This window comes from Neofelis nebulosa, chromosome 10, assembly GCF_028018385.1.
Source record: "Neofelis nebulosa isolate mNeoNeb1 chromosome 10, mNeoNeb1.pri, whole genome shotgun sequence".
Classification (NCBI taxonomy): Eukaryota; Metazoa; Chordata; class Mammalia; order Carnivora; family Felidae; genus Neofelis; species Neofelis nebulosa.
This window is the reverse complement of record NC_080791.1, coordinates 105,852,328-105,872,778: the sequence shown is the minus strand read 5'-3', so window position 1 is coordinate 105,872,778 and position 20,451 is coordinate 105,852,328. Positions and strand designations below refer to the sequence as shown.

Here is a 20,451-nt window from a genome sequence, read left to right as displayed (position 1 = left end):
GGTCTTTGGGAGACGGAGCCGGCGTGCGGTACAGGACCACACACGACTCACACTGGACAGTAGTGTTGCATACAGACTCCAGGAAATGAAGGGGGAGGCATCTAAAAAGGCTAGGTGGGGAGGCAGGCCCCCAGACTCCAGCTGGATCGGTGTCCAGAGCGAAAGGTCTCGCCTGGAGCCCTGGATCCTGAAGGTGGACTGAGGATAAGCGGGATGTAAGGAAAACCGGGGGTGGGGTTGAGGACAGCCTTGGGAATCAGGAGTAAAGGAGGGGCCCTCATATTTCAATGGGATGGTTTCTAGGTCCCCGAGCGCTGGCAGGCTCTCCTGATGAGGGTGTCTCACCCCAACCCTGCGAGGTGAACATGTAGCAAAACTAACTCCATCTGGAATTCACTTTGCCCTGGACACTTCTCCCTCGCTTGTTAATCCACACTAGACCTGTCTGGCACTGTAAGCCCTTGGGACATCTGTTGACCTGAGGTTTTGATAGGAGTACTGAATTAAGACAGAACACGTTGCACAAAATACAGAACATTCTTGCCTGTCACTCCATAAGCACACGATAAGCTTATAGTTATCAATTGTTTAAAGTTTCTGAGGGAGGGGCGCCTGGGTGGTTCAGTCGGTTAAGCAGGTTAAGCATTGGACTTCAGCTCAGGTCATGATCTCAGGGTTCATGGCTTCAAGCCCTGCATCGAACTCTGTGCTGATAGCTCAGAGCCTGGGGCCTGCTTCAGATTTTGTGTCTCCCTCTCCCTCTGCCTCTCCCCGGCTCATGCTCTGTCTTTCTCTCTCTCAAAAAGAAATTAAAGTTTCTTTTTTTTTTTTTCAACATTTTTTTTTTTTTTATTTTTTATTTTTGGGACAGAGAGAGACAGAGCATGAACGGGGGAGGGGCAGAGAGAGAGGGAGACACAGAATCGGAAACAGGCTCCAGGCTCTGAGCCATCAGCCCAGAGCCTGACGCGGGGCTCGAACTCACGGACCGCAAGATCGTGACCTGGCTGAAGTCGGACGCTTAACCGACTGCGCCACCCAGGCGCCCCAGAAATTAAAGTTTCTTAAGGGAAATTGAAGAACCTGGGCTATGTTTTTTTTTTTTTTTTTTAATGTTTATTTATTTTGAGAGAGAGAGAGCACGAGCAGGGGAGGGGCAGAGAAAGAGGGAGACACAGAATCCAAAGCAGACTCCAGGCTCTGTGCTAACAGCACATGCAGGGCTCAAACCCACAAACCTGAGAGATCACGATCCAAGCCGAAGTGGGATGTTTGACGGAGCCACCCAGGTGCCCCCAACCTGGCCTATGTTAAAGACTTCTGATTGACTGCTTAAGCGCCCGTGGTAACTGTAGCTCGTTTCTTCTTTTCTGCTTCCCTCCCCCTCGAAAAACTCCTGATGGCACTGGGGTAGGAAGATGGCCTTTCAGGACGTTCGTTCATCATTTTCTCCGTTAGCTGGTATTCTTCAATAAAGTTGCTTTTCTTGCCCCGACACCTTGTCTCTCGACTTACTGGCCCGTTGCGAGACAAACAGATGGGACACGGGTTCCATGACAAACAGGACCCATCTTGTTACAGCTAATACAGTGTGGAGAGACTGAGGTTTAAGAAAGATGAAATGCTTACAGCTAGCAAGTGACACAGCCGGGCGCCTTCCGGACATCACCCTGCCTCTCTCTAATGAGGTCAGTGGAAAGGAGCCATTGTAGAAACTTCGCTGGAGAGCAAGCCGATGCAGGGTGGTGGTCGCGGGGTAGGAAGATCACTCTAGCCAGCAGGTGGGGGGCGGGGTAGTGGAGGCCACACAGGGTCCCCTCCGGGCCATGGCCACAGTGGTCAGCCTCCTCTGTGTCCTGCTGGTATCCGTCCTGAGCGTCCTTCATGCATGTCATAAGCTCCGACAGGAAGAGAATGAAGCCTCTCCGGCTTTAAAGAGTGGCAACAGACACCCACAACCAAAAAGTCTGGCTCACAGGATAAGAGAGGGTGACGCAGGCACTCAGGGAGAGTACGCAGGCTTTCATGTCTGTTAAAGGTGCACTGAAACAGCAAGCAAGGCTGTGATTTTTTTTTCAAAGGGGGATTAACACAATACGTAGATAACCGTAATGAAAAATTTTTTAAAGGTCATGGGGCTCAGAAGAAGGAGTGATCATCTGAAAGGAAGAGCCGGGAATTATCTCGGGGAGGAGGCTCGAAGGCTGAGAACAGGGCCGCAGGAGAAGCCACCAAGGTCTAAAAGGCAGTGAGCACAGCTGAGGATGGGCGCGAAGCGGGGAGGCCAGCCAGGGGGTGGGGCGGAGGGGAGCACTCCAGGAAGGAGTGGAGGAGGGGCTGAAGTGAGAGGGAACTTTAGAAGGCTGGAGCCCATGGCCAGTGCTGCCTTGCCCCCCATCTGCCCTTCTCCTGCTCTGTTATTTATTGCTGTCGCTACTCGAAGGAGCTGGTGAGTCTGCTCCTTTAGAGAAAACCTCACAGTACCCAGCTGACCCCAGAGTCACTCAGGAAAAGGGGTGATCTCAGAGCCGGTCTCGCGGTTCCCATGGTTTCCCGCTGCCCCACAGAATCCCTCCTCCCCAGCACTGCAGCATCCCCGGGGATCTTGCCAGGACCTCATCGTGATCATTGCACTTTATCAGAAACAAAAGAGAAGAGACTGGGTGGCATGGAGCCCAGGTCCTCCCCACCAGCCAACTGGGTGAAAGGCTGGGCAGAGTGGGATGGGGGTGGGGGCTAGGAGACAGGGCCTGGGGGCTGGAGCCTGTACAGCCAGACCCCACTGAACAGCTGAGGGGGCCTTTCGGTCTGTGCTCACAGGGGTTCTCTGATGTCTGTGGGTGGACGGACGGGGTCGCCCAACGCCCTGCAGGGAACAGCCCTGGGGGTGAGGAGAGGGAATAGGGTTCTGACACAGAGTCCCCCTTCCCACCCCACCACCCACCCCCAGACCGTGGTCAGAGGACCAGTGGCCGAAGCTGCATGCTCCTTCTGGCCCCTTCTGGCTCCTCCTTTCCTTGGTTGACAAAGATGGCCAAGGCACCACTAATCTTTGAGAGATCTTTGCCGACGAGGACATGGGCACTCAGGGTGATGACAGGTCTGGCCCCTCGACCAGCAGATAGTAGACTGGGTCCTAGAATGCCAACCCTGGATCCTGCTCCCATGAAACCTTCTAGAACGCTCTCTGAAAGGTCACCAGCCAGTCCAATCACCCTTCTCAGACCTTTCAGAAGCTTCTGGCAGGCTGGCCTCCTTTCCTCTTGCCATGCCCTGCTCCCTTGGTTCTATGACAATACACTATCCAATTCTACTGTTGGACCACCCTCCCCCCGCCTTTTTTTTAATGTTTATTTTTGAGAGAGAGCACACAAGCAGGGGAGGAGCAGAGGGAGAGGGAGAGGGAGAGAATCCGAAGCAGGCTTCGTACTGTCAGCACAGAGTCCGACACGGGGCTCGAACCCACGAACTGTGAGATCATGACCTGAGCCGAAGTCAGATGCTTAACCGACTGAGCCACCCAGGCGCCCCAAGGACCACCCCTTTTTTGGTCTCAATTTCTGTCTCTTCCTCCCCCTGCCCCCTAAATGTTGTTGGCCCTTGGCTCACTCACTATTTTCTCCTTCAGGGGCCAAATTTGGGATGTGACCACACGAGGGATGATTCTGGGTCTCAAATCGACACCCACTTAACTTCCTACACAGGCAAAGCCGAAAGTCCCACTAGCCCGACAGACTCACCATAACCTCCTGAGTCAAGAAATCGGTCTTAGCAGATGTGTCACTTGGATCCAGCCAGGTCTCATCTTCACTGCTTTTTTTTTTAATTATTATTTTTTTAACGTTTATTCATTTAAAACAAAATTTTTTTTAACGTTTATTTATTTTTGAGACAGAGAGAGACAGAGCATGAACGGGGGAGGGTCAGAGAGAGGGAGACACAGAATCTGAAACAGGCTCCAGGCTCTGAGCTGTCAGCACAGAGCCCGACGCGGGGCTCGAACTCACGGACCATGAGATCATGACCTGAGCCGAAGTCGGATGCCCAACCGACCAAGCCACCCAGGCGCCCCAACATTTATTCATTTTTTGATGGACAGAGAGAAACAGAGTGTGAGTGGGGGAAGGCCAGAGAGAGGGAGACACAGAATCCGAAGCTGGTTCCAGGCTCTGAACTGACAGCACAGAGCCCGACGCGGGGCTCGAACCCACGGACCGTGAGATCATGACCTGAGCCGAAGTCGGACGCCCAACTGACTGAGCCACCCAGGCGCCCCATCACCTTCACTGCTTTTGATGCAAAAGTGAATTTGTCATTTTCCCTCCCCAGTCAGCCCTTCCTTTTAACTTCCTCATTTCTAGTCATAGCACAGCTTTTCTTCCTGACACTCGGTCTCAGAAGTTCAGAATGTCTTTTATTTCTTTTCTCTTGCCTCCCACCTTTGCAAAGAAAAGTTCGTTGTGTTCAGAGATTCACCACCGGCAGTGTCTCCCATCTGCCCCTTTTATTCCGTTGCCACCTGCCACTGTTCTGGTGGAGGGTCCGCCATCGTCCGCAGGGCCCAGCTCTCAATGAGGCTTCTGCCCATGGGTTCTTGTTGACTAGTGAATTAGTCAACAGGGATAGGGTGAGGAAGGAGCACATGTAAACATTTATAATGTTCCCTGAAGGGGAGGCTGGGGAGCTCAGTCGGTGAGGCATCCGACTCTTGATTTCGGCTCAGGTCATGATCTCACGGTTCATGAGTTCAAGCCCTGCATCGGACTCTGCGCTGACAGTGTGGAGCCTGCTTGGGATTCTCTCTCTCCCTTTATCTTTCTCTGCCCCTCCCCCGCTAGTTCTCTCTCTCTCTCTCTCTCTCTCTCAAAATAAATAAACTTCTTTTTTTTTCTTTAAAAAATTTTTTTAAATGTTTATTCATTTTTTGAGAGACAGAGAGTGAGCAGTGGGGGAGGAGAGAGAGAGAGAGAGAGAGAGAGAGAGATACAGAATCCGAAGCAGGCTCCGGGCTCTGAGCTGTCAGCACACAGCCCAACGCGGGGCTCGAACCCACGCACTGCGAGATCATGACCTGAGCTGAAGTCAGACACTCAACCGACTGAGCCCCCCCAAGGTGCCCTCAAAATAAATAAACTTAAAACCAAAAAAGCTCTTGAAGACATGGGCTTTGTTCTGTAGCTCCAGGGCCCGGATTCCAGTCCCGGCTCTGGCCCCTACAATAGCTGTCAGGATTATAAGGCTACAAATCAGACAACTACAACAAAACCTGGAAACCACTGGGCCGTTTATTCAAGTAATATACCGAACACAAGGGATTTATTCTCACGATTGTTGTTATCCTCTCGGAAGGACCAGGTTTTGGGTGCCACTGTGTCTTTGGCTACCAGTGCTGATAATTAACATTTCTCGAGCATTTACTATGCACTCAACACTGTGTTAACTCCTTTACATCCCTTATCTCTTTTAATTTTCATAACAACCCTATGAGCACCGCTGGAGACACTAAGGCTCAGAGAGGCTAAGTAGCTTGTTCAGGGTCCCCCAGCTCATAAGCAGAGATGGAATTCGTCTGCCTCTGTGGCCCTTGCCCTCTCCGCCCAATCACACGGCCGCGATGAGAGTAGGTGTCCAGAAGGCACAGGGTAAAACCTAAAACCATCGACTCATTCATGCAACAGCTCAAGAAATTCTTGAGCGCCCACTCATGCCCAGGCTCAGAGCGAACAAGGCAAGCAACGTCAGGGGGGGTCAAGAAGTCCTCCACCGGAAGGAAAAACGGCGCCGGAGACCTTAGGATCTGCTTCCGAGTTAGTAAGTTCAAGTGCATTTGCTCAATTCATAATGTCATACGATTTAAGCGCTGAAAGGACCTCATTTTACCAACAAGACGGCTAAGGCCCAGAAAGGACAAAAGGCTCGACCACGGCCAGGGAGCAAATCAGTGGCCCAACAAGGAGTAGATGTTCTGGCTTTCTGACTCAAAGGTCAGTGCCTTTTGGGTATGACCTCATTATTGGTAACGGCCAAGACATACACATGTGGCAAGTCCCGATTCCCCCCCACAAATCAGACACATGCCTTTGAGCATGATGCTTATGGAATGTAAGAGCTCTGAAGAGTGTCTGAACCTGGACCCCAAAGGCTCTTTCTGTCCTCACCTGTTGCTGCCTCTCGGTTCTGTCTCCTCACCTGGCAGAGACCTAGGGTCAAAGGCATCAATCAGTTTGGGGTGGGGAATTTGTGGGGCCTCAGCAGACTGGTCTCCAGTCCCCATCCCCAGCCTCTGACTCACTGTGCCTCTTATGCCAGCACACAAACATCAGGTGATTTTAAGGAGGGAGCATGCAGAGAAGGGGGGTGTGACCTTACTGTCTCCATTTTACAGTTGAAGAAATTGAAGCTCAGTGAGGTTAAGTGACCAGACTATTTGGGATTCGACTCCCAGGGCTAATTCGAAAGTACAAATGCTTTCCAAATCCGCATTACTTCAGGCAGCACGTTTAACCCCTTTGATCCTTGGTTTTCCCCCAAAAAGATACACACATACCCCCCTGCCCTCAAAAGGCTGTTGTGACAATCACTTGATGTGATGGATAGAAAAGCACGTTGGGGGCGCCTGGGGGGGCGTTCAGTCAGTTAAGCGGCCGACTCTGGATTTCGGCTCAGGTCACGATCCCACGGTTCTCGAGTTTGAGCCCCGAGTGGAGCTCCACACGGATAGTGGCAGAGCCTGCTCGGGATGCTCTGTCTCCCCTCTCTCTTTGCCCCTCCCCTCCGCGCGCGCTCTCTCTCTCTCTCTCTCTCAAAATAAATAAATAAAAAAAAAAAGCGCTTTGAAATTGCTATGGATATGGGTGAACCAATGCAGGTGCACATCTCTATAGATAGAGATAAAGCCTCCTTATACCAGGGGGCCTTCAGGAGGCAGCAGAGTTGGGCAGAAATGCTGCCACCATGCTTCAGTGGCTCCCCACCCACGTTCACTGTCAGGCAGGACGGTCATCCTGGGACATGACCCACCTGGATAGGCTCAGGACAGGCGAGGGAGCACACTGCCAGGAAAGGCAGCTGAGGGGGGTGCCTACGAGCAGAGCTGAAACACGGGAAGAGTGCAGCCACGAGGGCTCAGGCAGAGCCCCGTTTGGGGTCCGTGGCCCCAGGTGGAGGCCAAGGTGGGACAAGGTCACGGGGATGCCGTCACGTGGCGAGGAGGGGAGCCTCGCCACGATCTGTTCTCACCTTCGAGACCGAGAAGCTGAGGCCCAGAGATCGGCTTGTCCAAAATCAACCAGCGGTTAGGAAATCTGTGGGGTTCCTGTTTCTAATAAGGGCCACCGGAGCACCAGGTTCCACGCTCAGTGAAATTCACTGAAAATCATGGACAAAATGTGTGAGGCGTCACGAAAATGCAGCAGCCACTGATTGGCTCCGCTGGCCAAAGGCAGGTCAATCCGTGGATGACCTATCCCTGGGCTGACGGTGCAGCGTCTCTCACGCTGAGTCACGACCACGGGGAGGTGACTCCCTACCCTGGCGTCACCTTTTGATGTCCACAGCCTCTCTATCTGGAGGCCAAGTAAGGCAGGGGACAACCAGACGGCCGGTGTGCTGTAGTAAGAACACCAAATGGGGGCAGAATAGACCCAGGTTCGTTGCCCCCACTTTGCCCCTCTCGGCTCTCTCTCCTTTGTTCTCAAGAAGACGGTTTTGAGTAGATAATCTTTGAATTCTCTCTAAATCATAGAGCCTGGGATTCTGCTTTCTCCACGAGCAGTGAGTTGCTTCAAGTTCAAGGGCCCACATCCCCTTGTCGCAAGGTAGCCGAGCCGTGGGGACAGTATGAGCAGGGGCCGGCCCGTCGCTGGAGCTGGCTGCTGGGTGGGACCTCTGCCAGGTTTCTGAGTCAGCTGGGAGCCCTGTCTGGACAGGTTCCGGCCGACTGGCCCACACTCTGGGCCTATGTGCCCCTAGCAGAGGTCGACCCTGAAGCAAAAGAGGTGGCTGGTCCCACCTCTCCTCACCTCCTGCCCTGGGCCACGACACTGCTTGTGGCTCGGGAAAAGGCTTCCTCATCCTTGTTCCTGCTGCTCGAAGCTGCCAATTTCAGGCCTACATCCTCTCATGCCCTGGAAGAGATCCCACGTCAGCCGGCTCAGCTTTACCCCTAATTGCCCCTAGAGAGAACTTTCTCTTCCCCCTCCCAGGCACTGCCCGAGTTTAGCCATCGTCGTCTTTCTGCTGGGGTTCTGCAGCTCCTACTGGACCTTAGGATTCGGGTTTTGAGTCGCCTCCACCGTGGTCGGTGGGGTGTCCTGCCTTGTGGCCCCGTCACCGAGCTGAGAAGCCAGGTCCTCCCCAGAATGAAAAGCGTGGAGGCAGTGGAAAGCCACGCCTTTGGGCTAGAAGGGCCACCGTTCACTTTCCTGCTCGGCCTCTCAATTGCTTGCTGGGTGCCCTTGGACATGTCATTTCTTTTCTCTCTTTTTTTTTCATTTATAGGCATGGTGATGGCTTTTATAATGTGTCACCTTAGCTAAGCCGAACTGCATTTCTCAGCGCTCCCTTCTCTCTAGGGTCCTGGGTTAGCACTGGCCACAGGGGAAATGTCTGCAAGATTTGGAAGGTCCAAGTAAAAATGCAGCTGTTCTGTTCCACTCCGAAGGCGATGGAGGGCAGTCCTCCCAGCACGGGAGCTCTGGCCCCTCATTCCCTACAGTTCACAGAGGTTCTCCTGCTCTGATCGAACCCTGCCAGATACTCTGGGACAGACACCCTCCCCGGCACTGGAGACAGGGAAATAAACAAACCATCTTCCTTCTGGCTCTTAGATTTCCCATCTGTACAAGGGGGAGGAAGGGTAATGAAATGAAGAGAGAGTCCCAACTTCTCTGTCAAATGTCTGACCGGACAGGCCCCCAGTGGAAGGCACACGGAACCACCTGTTTGTTGCAAACCCGACGGGTTTAGGGACCCCTGCCCCTGGGATGCGCTTAGTGAGTCGAGGCGCCCCACCAGAAGCCAGGCTTTGGTGACCTTGAGGTGTGTCTGCTCAGGGCTGAAAACAGAGACCTTTGGGCTCTGTTGGCCCAGCCAAACAGCCACGTTATTTTTCTTTCTTTAATCCTTAGGTCAAAGACCTTCCACGCCGTGTGTGGGAGGCAGGAGGAACGCAGGCTCTGTACCTTCCTTGTCAAACTACTGGTGGCGAAGGACCAGCTTTAAAAACAAAACGAAACAAAACAAAAAACTCCCATTCATCACAGATCGACACTTTCATAAAATACAATAAAAAGGAATCATTAGAAACATTAAAGCACAAAAAACTAACATAATAACTAAGGCCAGATTTTTTATTCGTAGAGTTAGTAGATATAAAACTTCTCCATGGGGGCGCCCAGGTGGCTCAGCCGGTTGAACGTCTGACTTCGGCTCATGTCATGATCTCAAAGTTTGTGAGTTCGAGCCCCGCCTGCGGTTCTCTGCGGTCAGCCCAGAGCCCCATTCCGATTCTCTGTCCACGTCCCCCTCTCTGCCTCTCCCCCGATCATGTTGTTTCTCTCTCTCTCTCTCAAGAATAAACATTAAAAAAAAAAGGTTAAAAAAAGAAACAAATTTCTCTATATTTCTATAAATATTTCGAAGCCACTATAAATATTTCTAAATGCTTACTCTCAATTCCTACACTTAACTTCTGTGCCCCACGGGTAGGAAACAGGTTCCAACATGGGGATGTCACTTCGAGGAGGTCTGTCACGCCTGAAAGACCAGGGGCGTCCCGCACCACTGCTCAGACTCCTTGCTCTTTTGGTCCAGAACAAAACAAACCGCCCTGGGAACCACTCACGCTGTGACCTTGCTTCCAGCCCTGCCCTCTCCGGGTCCTGGTGTCTCATCTGTAAAACGGGGTGCCGTTGGAACCGTAAGGTGCCGCCCGTCAGCGAGGGCATGCCGTGACCTCTCTGGTGTGTGGGCAAGGCCGGCTGGGCCTAAGCTGGATTCAGCTGCGGCCGCTGCTCTGGCATGTGGGGAAAGGACTCTCACGGGAGCACATCTGGGGAGTCCTGGGGAGACGGTGGCGCCTTGCTTCGCTTGGCTTCGGGCTTGTCTTCCTGAGATCTCTCCGAAACTAAGGGCACATGTGCCATTGGGCCCGGGACACAGCAGGACACGGAGAGAGGATGGGCACATCCAGCCTTTCTGAGACACAGCAGGGTTGCGGTGGGGAGGTGTGCAGGGAACCCCATGGGTTCAGCTCCTCGAGGCTTCTGCTGTCTGGGGAGTACTGGAAGGTGACCTTGGGAAGCACACGGCATCCTGTGGCATTGGCAGGGCAGGGGCGGGGAGCAAGGCCGGTTCTTCCAGGAAGCAAAAGTGGACATGTTGGTCAGACGCATAAGATGCCCCCCTGAGGGCCCCGTAGGAACTGGGGAAGATTTCTGATTTCTGGCATGCACGCTCAGTGGGGCAGGATCACCCCCAACGGGGCCAAAATTGCTTCTTGGGAGGCGAAAAGAATCTTGCTCTTTCTATACATAAACACAGATATGCACCCAGTAGGTAAACAGCTCTCTGTGGCATTCAACTTTTAAGAGGGGTCATGATGGTGGGGGGTAGGTGTCTAAACGGGTTCGCAAGGGGGACAATAATGAAGAAAGGGTTTGGGCACATTCACTCACGGGGTCTGATGTCCTATGTAGAAAGATGCAGGGGCGCCTGGGTGGCTCAGTGGGTTGGACGTTGACTTCGGCTCAGGTCACGATGTCACGGTCTGTGGGTTTGAGCCCTGTGTCGGGCTCTGTGCTGACAGCTCAGAGCCCGGAGCCTGCTTCAGATTCTGTGTCTCCCTCTCTCTCTGCCCTTTCCCTGATTCTGCTCTCTCTCTTTCTCTCAAAAACAAGTAAACATTAAAAAAATGCCCTAATGCCTCTCAAGCCAGACTACTGTGCCAGCCACGTCTGGTATTTTCCAGCCTCCGGGCTGCCCACTACTATTCTGTCCAAATGCCTCGGGAGTCACTCAAGGTCTAGCTGGTGGAGGGAGGGGGAGGGTGGAGGGTCACGATCCATACCAGCTCTGTGACCCCGGGCTTGCTATTGCGCTCCCTGAGACTGTTATTTTAAAAACGGAAAAAGCATTCGTTTTCTGCCACCTGTAGAGCTTTTCCGAGAAGATCAAATAAAGAAATGATCCCGTAAACAACCCTTCTTTCCTCCCTCCCTAAAATAACAATCCTACATGCCAGGCGCTTTCCTAGACATTGGGCGCATTCCGGTAAACCAGGCAGGGTTAGTCCTTCCCTCAGGGGGGATCTCACAGTGTAGACCAGCACTGTCCATTAGCACGTCCCAGAATGATGGAACTTTGGTGGCTGCTAATCGCAGACAGCTACTGAGCCCTTGAAACATAACTGGTGTGACCGAAGATCTAAATCTTTCGTTTTGTTTCATTTTCACCGATTTAAACGGAAACAACCACACAGGGCTGGTGGCTACGGTGTGGGACGGCACAGGTACAGACACCTAGGGGTAAGGAAGACGTCAAAAACAAAGGGACGATTCCTCAGAAAATTAAGCGCAGAATGACCACATGACCCAGCAATTCACTCCTAGGTATATGCCCAAAAGAACTGAAAATAGGTATTCGGACACATGCTCGTACGTGAACTTTCATAGCAGCGAAATGGCCAGAAAGGAAAATTCATAGAGGCAGAAAGCAGACTCCCGGAGGCGGAAATGGGGAGTAAACGCTTAATGGGTTTCCTTTTGGGAAGATGAAAATGTTTTGGAACTAGGGAGAGGGGATGGCTGTACAACATTGTAAATGTTCTTTTGAGGGGGGGGGCACAGGTGAGTGAGAGGCACAGAGAGAGAGAGAGAGAGAGAGAGAGAGAGAGAGAGAGAGAGAATCCCAAGAGGGGCAGAGGGGGTGAGAGAGAGAGTTTTCACCCGAGATGGGGCTTGAGCTCACCCGATGTGGGACTCGAACTCACGAACTGTGAGATCATGACCTGAGCCGAAGTCAGATGAGCCACTCAGGCGCCCAACGTTGTGTATGTTCTAAATGACAGTCAATTGTACGCTCTACAGCGGTTAGCAGCATGTCGTGTGAATGAGACCTGACGGTGAGGACGGCGGGCAGGGGGCAGAGCGCTCTGGACAAAGGCACCAGCCAGACGAAGCCGGGGGGGGGGGGGCGGGCGGCGGGCACAGCCCACTCTGGATGGCTCTGGCGAGGTAGGCAGGGGCGAGGCAAGGTGCACCCTGCGGGGGTCTGTGATCTGCGGGAGAGCATGGCTAACGCCTAGGGGTGATGGGTAATGGAACAGTACGCTGGCCATTTCTCTACCAGTTCCAGATACTGGCTCCTTGCCCTCCCCAAACCAAACCCTGAAGTTTTACACAGTTCTTTGCTGTAGGGTTCAGGTTGGGGGGCTGGGGACTGTCCCTCCCTTCAGCTCTTACTCCTTTATTCCTGATTGCCTGGACTTTAGAGGTCATGTCGCGTGGGGCCTCCTCCCTCCCTCCTTCCTCTTCTTCCTCCCTTTTCCCCCAACAAGCCCCTCTCTGACTCTCTGCTCAGCACACTTCCTGCCGGCCCAGTGGAGGGAAAAGTAAGCCATGGCCCTGGAATCTACTAGAATGGATGTCCAGCTTGCTGGTGCAGTGTGGCTCCCTCGATGGAGATTCTGTTCCTCGGGTGGAGAAGACTCGAGAGGCAGCAGCATTGGCAGAAAAGCACGAGCTCAATTTTGACATCTTCAAGAGCCCTGTACGCCTCACTTATTTTCACAGTGTTGTTCAGTGCTCCACGTGGAGGATCCACAGGAGCCAAAGCCCAGGAGGACTGGCACAGGTGCCAGGCAAGGGTGAGTAGGACGTGGCTGGCAACAAGCCAGAGGCGAGGACAGTGGTGTCCCCTGCCGTTTGGAGAGCGTTTCACACCTCTCAGGGGGGTTCCACCTTCTAACACATTTCCACTGACTTCACAACCACCTGTGGGTTTGCCAGGCCGGCTGGCGTCCTCCTCACTTTCCAAGACGAGCCCTTTGTTTCAAGGTCATCTGGCAAGCGTTAGGGCCCAGGTCTCCCAAGTCCCCGGTTCCAAGATCTTTCTCTGGTTGCCTGTGTTCCGATGTCTCTTGGCGACCTCCTAAGGGGAAAAACCCTTCTCTTCCAAAGAGCATTTTCCACTAATGCTAGGGTGGTGGTGGGTGGGCAGGAGGAATGACCACCTTCAGTCCCGAGAGCTTCCTAGATGAACAAGGCTGTCCTCGGCGTTGGAGTGAAAAGATGTCAAAGTCCTCTGGGCACAGAGGGTTCCTGAGCTGCTCCTTCTGAGCCATCAGCCAGGCGGTGGCCGGGCCTGCCTCTGGCCCCCAGTTGACATACTCCTGCCACCAAGGTACCCACCAAGGGTCTCGACAAGGCCAGTGATGCTTGGCTCTACCGAAAGGCCCTGGGGCTGCTGCAGAGACCCCGAACCATTTCCTGCAGCTCCTACTGCGAAGCTGTGGACAGAGCGACAAGGGATTCTCTCAAGGTCATTGGGGTCCGAGAAGGCCACGCAGAGGGCAACAGGTGCCAGTCAAACAGGCAATCTTCGATCTGAGACACCCCGGTCTTAGCGTGGGTCCCCACCATGGTAGGGGAGTAGACATGCTCCCAATGGCATGGGGGACCCAAACCAGGTGGACTTTGCCAGTGTCATCTGAGAGGGTGTGGGCATCTGGGATCAAGGCCTGGGCCATCAACCCACTCCTACCTCACGACGCCCCTTACGAATCATAAACACACACAGATCTCCTGACGTTTGATGATTAACACAGGCAATGGGTCTCTAGCCCCGTGTGTCCACACGCCAGGGTTAGTGGGCCAACAAACACCAACATCTACATGATCTCATGTAATCCCTCCATCAAAGCTGTAGGAGAGGAGTTATGGTCTCTTACTTTGATCACATGAAGAAATGGAGACGAAGAGGAGTACAGAATAAGTAGCTGAGATCACCCGGGACTCCTTGGGAGATCTGGGTCCATGGCTTAGAGCTTTATCTCCTGACAGCGCTCTCCTCATCCATCCCGGTGGCTGACCACACCTGTCCTCGGACCGGTGCCAGGCTGGCTCCGCTGGGAACCAAGGGCCTTGCCCCTGGAGATGCTGGTTCAAGAGCACAGGAGTCGACGGTTCAAACTAACAAACAAAAGCCTTCTCTCCTCCACTCCTCTTGGACGGCGACTTGGAACCTGGCTCCCCATATCCTCCTCAGCCCCCATCTTTGGACCTTAGAGGTCCACCCGTGGGGACTTCGCGTCTGTGCTGACTTCCATCCCACGTGGTAGAGTCTCCTATCTGTCGCTGCCGGCCCCTGTGGACCACACACGCCTGTGGTCTCCTGAGTTGCCAAAGACCGGGTCCTCCTCCCTGAACACACTTTCAACCGATGCTCCTGGCCTCTGCCTGTACCGTACATGCTCATTCTGCCTTGAGGGCCTTAAGGTAACCTCATGTGTATCTCTGGTAACACGGATAAACCCTGGCAGTTGGGCTGGGGTTGGTGTTTTGTTTTTTTGTTTTTGTTTTTTTTTATGTTACTACCCATCTTTTTTTAGGTATGGCTCTACAGAAAGAAAATAAACTCTTTCATAACAAGACAGGTAAAAGCCTCCAGGTGATTCTAATGCCCAGGCAGTTTTGGAAAACTGCTCAAGTCTACGGTTCTCCCCCCAGGCTCTCTCTCGCGTGTGGCACAGCACTGATTTCCATTTACCTGCTCCTTCCCAAGTGCCTCACTGCCCCAGCCCCCTCTGTGCCCGCATTCCTGAGGCCTGGGACCCTTCTGGGGCAGATTGCTTCATTGTGGCTGTTTTCCCAAAAGTCGGGTTGCACAGCACAGCATCAGGCTGCGATCCTGGCCTCCCTTGCCCCCAGCTGGGTCACAAAGCCTCTAGTGGCGGGGGGGGGGGGGGGGATTCATCATTAGCTCACTGAGGAGATCCGCTGGCACGTTGGCCACCCCTCCCCTCCCCGATCTGCTTAGTGGCCCTTTCCGAGTGCCAGCAGGAGCAGCTGGGTACAGCCACCACACGGGAACCCCCAGGGTTTGGGAGGGCCATGGCCGAGAGAGATAGGAGTTAAGGGAGATGCTTAACTCTCTCCGCTCCGCTGCTATGGGCCCTAGGCCTGGGCTCTGTGAGGCTACATCCTCACATGTTACACCGCTGAAACGGAAGAACATCTTGACTGTCCCAAACGCACAATGCTCTCCTTGTGTTTAATCCCACTGACTTCACCTTCTTTTGTCTGCAAACAGCTGGCAGGTGCACTGGGGTGTCAGCGATGAGGAGGAGGAGGAGGTGATGTGCTCCTCGGGACCCACAGTCTGGCGGAGGAGACAAAATGCTGTTGATTCTGGGATCATCGAGATAGCACCCCGGAGTCGCTGGGGTTCGGGGGAAGGCCGGCTCGCAGAGGAGAGCAAGAGGCGTCAGAGGAGACAGCATTTGGGTTGGCTCTTCGAGGAGGAATTTGTCAGCTAGAAAGGTGGAAGGAAAGTGGGCAGTTTAGACAGTGGGCATGTCACGAGCGTGGCACAGAAAACGTGGGCCCCAAAGCCGCCCGTGCGCAGGAACCGGATGGAGGGCAAACATTTGAAATCCCTCCGAAACCATTTCACTCATCCAAGAACCATTATCCTGAGCCTCACTACATGGAAAGCTCTAAGGTGGGTGCTGTGGGCAACAGGGAACAAATTAGTCTCCGCCCCAAAGGACATCCAGTCTGGCAGGGAAAGAAGGACAATAAAAATAGTGGACGATTGGGGCGCCTGGGTGGCGCAGTCGGTTAAGCGTCCGACTTCAGCCAGGTCACGATCTCGCGGTCCGTGAGTTCGAGCCCCGCGTCAGGCTCTGGGCTGATGGCTCGGAGCCTGGAGCCTGTTTCCGATTCTGTGTCTCCCTCTCTCTCTGCCCCTCCCCCATTCATGCTCTGTCTCTCTCTGTCCCAAAAATAAATAAAAAACGTTGAAAAAAAAAAAAAAATTTAAAAAAAAATAGTGGACGATTATGGAGTTTTAGCTATAAATGGAAACTTCCAGATTTCCTTGTTCTAAACTTGCAGAAACGAGGGGAGGGATGACTCACCCACGACAAAAAGCCAGCTGGAGAGACAGCCAGGATCAGACTCAGATCTTCAGATTTCCGTCCCATGCTCTTCTCCCTGTGCCACAGCAGAAAGCTTGGACGGGCCCGTGGGAGCTGGAGGGACAGTGTGAGGGCTTCCGGCTGGGGAAAGGGTGCTGGTGAGGTGCCTGAGCTGGGCCTTGAAAGCCAGGATGACACAGAGCGTGTGCTCAGGAGACCTGGGTGTTCAGAGACCCTGAGACAGGGGGGCAGGAAGGGGTTCCCTGGAACCCAGGCTGGGGCAGTGGGGTGGGTCAGACCTTGTGTCGACATTCCAAGAAGTCTATTTATCTCCGAGAGCGGTGAAGAAATGTGGAGACCAGAAGGAGGGAGCCTACTGTGGCTACTCCCTGTCGGTGGCCCTAAGGTAGTCCCAGCCACGCCCAACTTGGTCTTTCCAGAATATGTAAATTTTTTACTTCCCCCTGCAGAGTGTAATCTTCCGGGAAACCAGGGATCATTCAACATGACAAGTGTGCTGGTCACTGAAGGGGATACAGAAATGATTGTCTGTGCCCAGAGGATGTGACCCTCTCGGCCAGAGGACACAAGTGACTTGAGGCAGGGTGTCAGGGCTAGGTGGGGGGTGGGTAGTAGGTACAAACACCTAGGAGATTAGGAATTACTACTATCCAAACAAACAAACAAAACAAAACAAAAAACCAGAAAATAACCAGTGTCGGGGGCACCTGGGTGGCTCAGTCAGTTAAGCATCTGACTTTGGCTCGGGTCACAGTCTCGTGGTTTGTGGGTTTCGAGCCTCGCGTGGGGCTCTGTGCTGACAACTTGGAGCCTGGAGCCTGCTTCGGATTCTGTGCCTCACCCTCGCTCTCTGCCCCTCCCCTCTCACTGTCTCTCTTTTTCTCAAAAATAAGCATTAAAAAAAAAAAAAGAAGAAGAAGAAGAAAAGAAAAGAACAAGTGTTGGCAAGGATGTGGAGAAATTGAAGCCCTTGGTGGAGGAAATGTAAGATGGTGTCATTACTGTGACAAATAATATAGCAATTTCTCAAGACGCTAAAAATAGAAGACCACGTGACCCAGCAATTCCACTTCTGGGCAAATATTTGCAAGAACTGAAAGCAGGGTCTTAAAGATATATTTATTTGATAGCCATGTTCATAGCAGCATTATTCACGATGGCTAAAACGTGGAAGCATACAAGCGTCCCCTGAATAAACAAAAATGTGGTCTCCACCCGCCACGGCATAGTATTCAGCCTTAAAAAGGGAGGAAAAGCTCACGCAGGCTATGTCGCGGATGCACCTTGCGGACTCCCATGCTAAGTGAAATCAGCTGGTTACAAAAAGATAAATACCGTGGGATTCCTCTTACATGAGGTTACTGGAACAGTCAAGCTCGAGGAGACGGAAAGGAGAAGGGGCTGGGGTTGCCAGGGGCTGGGGAGGAGGGGACAGGGAGGGCGGTGGTATCGTTGAATGGGTACAGAGTTTCAGTTCGGGAATATGAAAAAGTTCCGGTGACGGATGCAGTGACGGGGGAACAGCAGTATGTATCTAAGACCGTGCCAGCGGACAATTAAAAATTATGATAATAATTAAAGGTAATAGCCAAAATTAAGATAAAAATTAAGATAATAGCCAAATTATGGGAAGAGCCTAAATGTCCATCAACTGAAGAATGGACAAAGAAGATGTGGTTTATATATACAATGCCTACTTGGCAATGAGAAAGAATGAAATCTGGCCATTTGTAGCAACGTGGATGGAACTGGAGGGTATTATGCTGAGTGAAATAAGTCAGTCAGAGAAGGTCAGATACATGTTTTCACTCATATGTGGCTCTTGAGAAACTGAACAGAAGACCATGGGGGAAGGGAAGGGGAAAAGAATAGTTACAAACAGAGAGGGAGGGGGGCAAACCACAGGAGAATCTTAAATGCAGAGAACAAACTGAAGGGGGCAGAGGGGGGGAGAGGGGAAAATGGGTGAAGGGCATTGAGGAGGGCACTTGTTGGGATGAGCACTGGGTGTTGTATGTAAGCCAATATGACAATAAACTATATTCATTAAAAAACATGGTTAAGATGATGGGGGCGCCTCTGGGTCTCTCAGTCGGTTAAGCGTCCAACTTAGGCTCAGGTCATGATCTCGCAGTCCGTGAGTTGGAGCCCCGCGTCGGGCTCTGTGCTGACAGCTCGGAGCCTGGAGCCTGCTTCGGATTCTGTGTCTCCCTCTCACCCTGCTCCTCCCCCACTCGTGCTCTGTCTCTGTCTCTGTCTCAAAAAATAAACATTTAAAAATGTATAAAAAGTGGTGAAGACGATAAATTTTATGTCGTATGTATCTTACCACAATAAAAAATTTGAAAAAGGAAAAAACCAACAGGAGATGAGGGGTCAGCAAAGGCTTCCTATAAAGGGCCAGACGGTAAATAGTTTCAGCTTTGCAAGTCATACGATCTCTGTCACAACTATGCAAATACTCAGTTCTATCAGTTTGGCACAGAAGCCACCACAGATAAGGAGTACACAAATAAGTGTGGCCAGGTTCCATTAAGTCTATTTACAAAAATAAGTCGCGAGCCAGACCTGTCCATGGGCTGTGGTCTGCTGATCTAGGTGTCCACACCTGTATCTTGACTTTCCATTGAGCACTGATCACAGGCTCTAGGTTTGTGAGGTTCTGTGTCTTTTAGAAAATTTTTTTTTTTTAAATTTTTTTTTTCAACGTTTTTTATTTATTTTTGGGACAGAGAGAGACAGAGCATGAACGGGGGAGGGGCAGAGAGAGAGGGAGACACAGAATCGGAAACAGGCTCCAGGCTCCGAGCCATCAGCCCAGAGCCTGACGCGGGGCTCGAACTCACGGACCGCGAGATCGTGACCTGGCTGAAGTCGGACGCTCAACCGACTGCGCCACCCAGGCGCCCCTAGAAAATTTTTTTTAAATGTTTAGTTTTGAGAGAGAGAGAGAGAGAGAGAGAGAGAGACAGAACGCGAGCAGCGGAGGGGCACAGAGAGACACAGAATCCGAAGCAGGCTCCAGGCTCCAAGCTGTCAGTGTGGAGCTTGGCCTGGGGATCCAACTCCCAAACCACGGGCCACCCAGGCTCAGGCTCATGTGAAGTTCTATGTTAACTTGTAGCCTCTTGTCAGGCAGAGTGCAAACAATTTCCCTCAGGTAGAAAAGATCTTTCCAAAACTTAAGGATTTTTGCCCTGGAGGGCAATACCAGTTCGGTATCAGACCTATGGTTCTCTCTAGCTATTCCTATAAATACCTTGTTCTTCAAATTCTCCCAGGAGTCATCATGGCTGTCCTGCCTGTTCCCTCATGAAGGAGTTAAAGAAATCTCTGATGCACAGTCTTTCCTTAAAAACAGAACAAAAACTACAAGAAATCCAAAAAGGGGGTGATTAGTGCTCGCTTCAGCAGCACATATTCAAAAAGGGGGTGATTCAAATTGCTGGGGAGATCAGGAAAGGCTTCTTGGAGGCGGCAGCATTTGAGAAGGGCCTGGAAGGTTGAGAAGGCTGGCTGGCTTGGGGGCCTGGTACAGGTCAGTGGAAGGCTGGGGAAACGGCATGGAGCTGGAACGGGGGGAAAGGAGCAGCACCCCAGCACACAGGCTGAGAATCTCTTCCGGGGGGCAATGAACGGCCCGGGGATCTTCGACCCGGTTCCCAAGGCCTCACGTGGCCCCCTGCCTGAGTCAGCCTGCATCGGGCTTGATGCTAAGGACAGGCCATGGAAAGAGGCAGGCCTTGAAGTGGGGGCCAGGCCCCAGCACTGCTGATGTCTGTGCGATCCTGATTTCTTTTTTTTTTTTTTTTTTTAACATTTATTTATTTTGAGAGAGACAGAGAGAGAGGGAGACAGAGAATCCCAAGCAGGTTCTGCTGCACTTTCCGCGTGGAGCCCGATGCGGGGTTCGAACTCACAAACCATGAGATCATGACCTGAGCCAAAATCAAGAGTCAGATGCTTAACCGACTGACTGAGCCACCCCGACACCGCCTGATTTCATTTCTTCACCCCTGCATATCAGCTTTTTCACCTGCAAACAAAGACAATAATAATTGTGGATCGGGTGACTCACCGACTCAATGGCCCTGTGACTCAATGGCCCTGAAGGAGACGCCTTCGTGTTTGGTTCCCCACAGCTCTCATCACACCTGTGCTCAGGGCCATGCCCCCACCCTCATAGGCAGAGGCCGTGCCCCAGGCACCTGTTCTCTGGCTGGGAAGTGGGTAGAGGACAATGAGGCCCATGGGTGGGGCTTGTCCTGGCTGGGCGGCCAGCCGAAGCCGCT

At 52.5% G+C, this 20,451-nt stretch overlaps 1 long non-coding RNA gene across 2 annotated transcripts in view; it reads right to left on the bottom strand.

Moving 5' to 3' along the window:
* Positions 1–17,053, bottom strand: part of LOC131487996 (uncharacterized) — a 170,127-nt gene extending 153,074 nt beyond the window's left edge. The window contains exons 1-3 of one of the 2 annotated variants that reach the window (XR_009250040.1): positions 16,139–17,053; positions 10,677–15,531; positions 9,644–10,355 (exon numbers count right to left, since the gene is read on the bottom strand). This is a non-coding gene — a long non-coding RNA (uncharacterized LOC131487996). Of the gene's footprint in view, positions 1–9,643; positions 10,356–10,676; positions 15,532–16,138 lie in introns of those variants that run through there. The other variant, XR_009250041.1, reaches the window with a different exon arrangement.
* Positions 17,054–20,451: the final 3,398 nt, after the last annotated feature.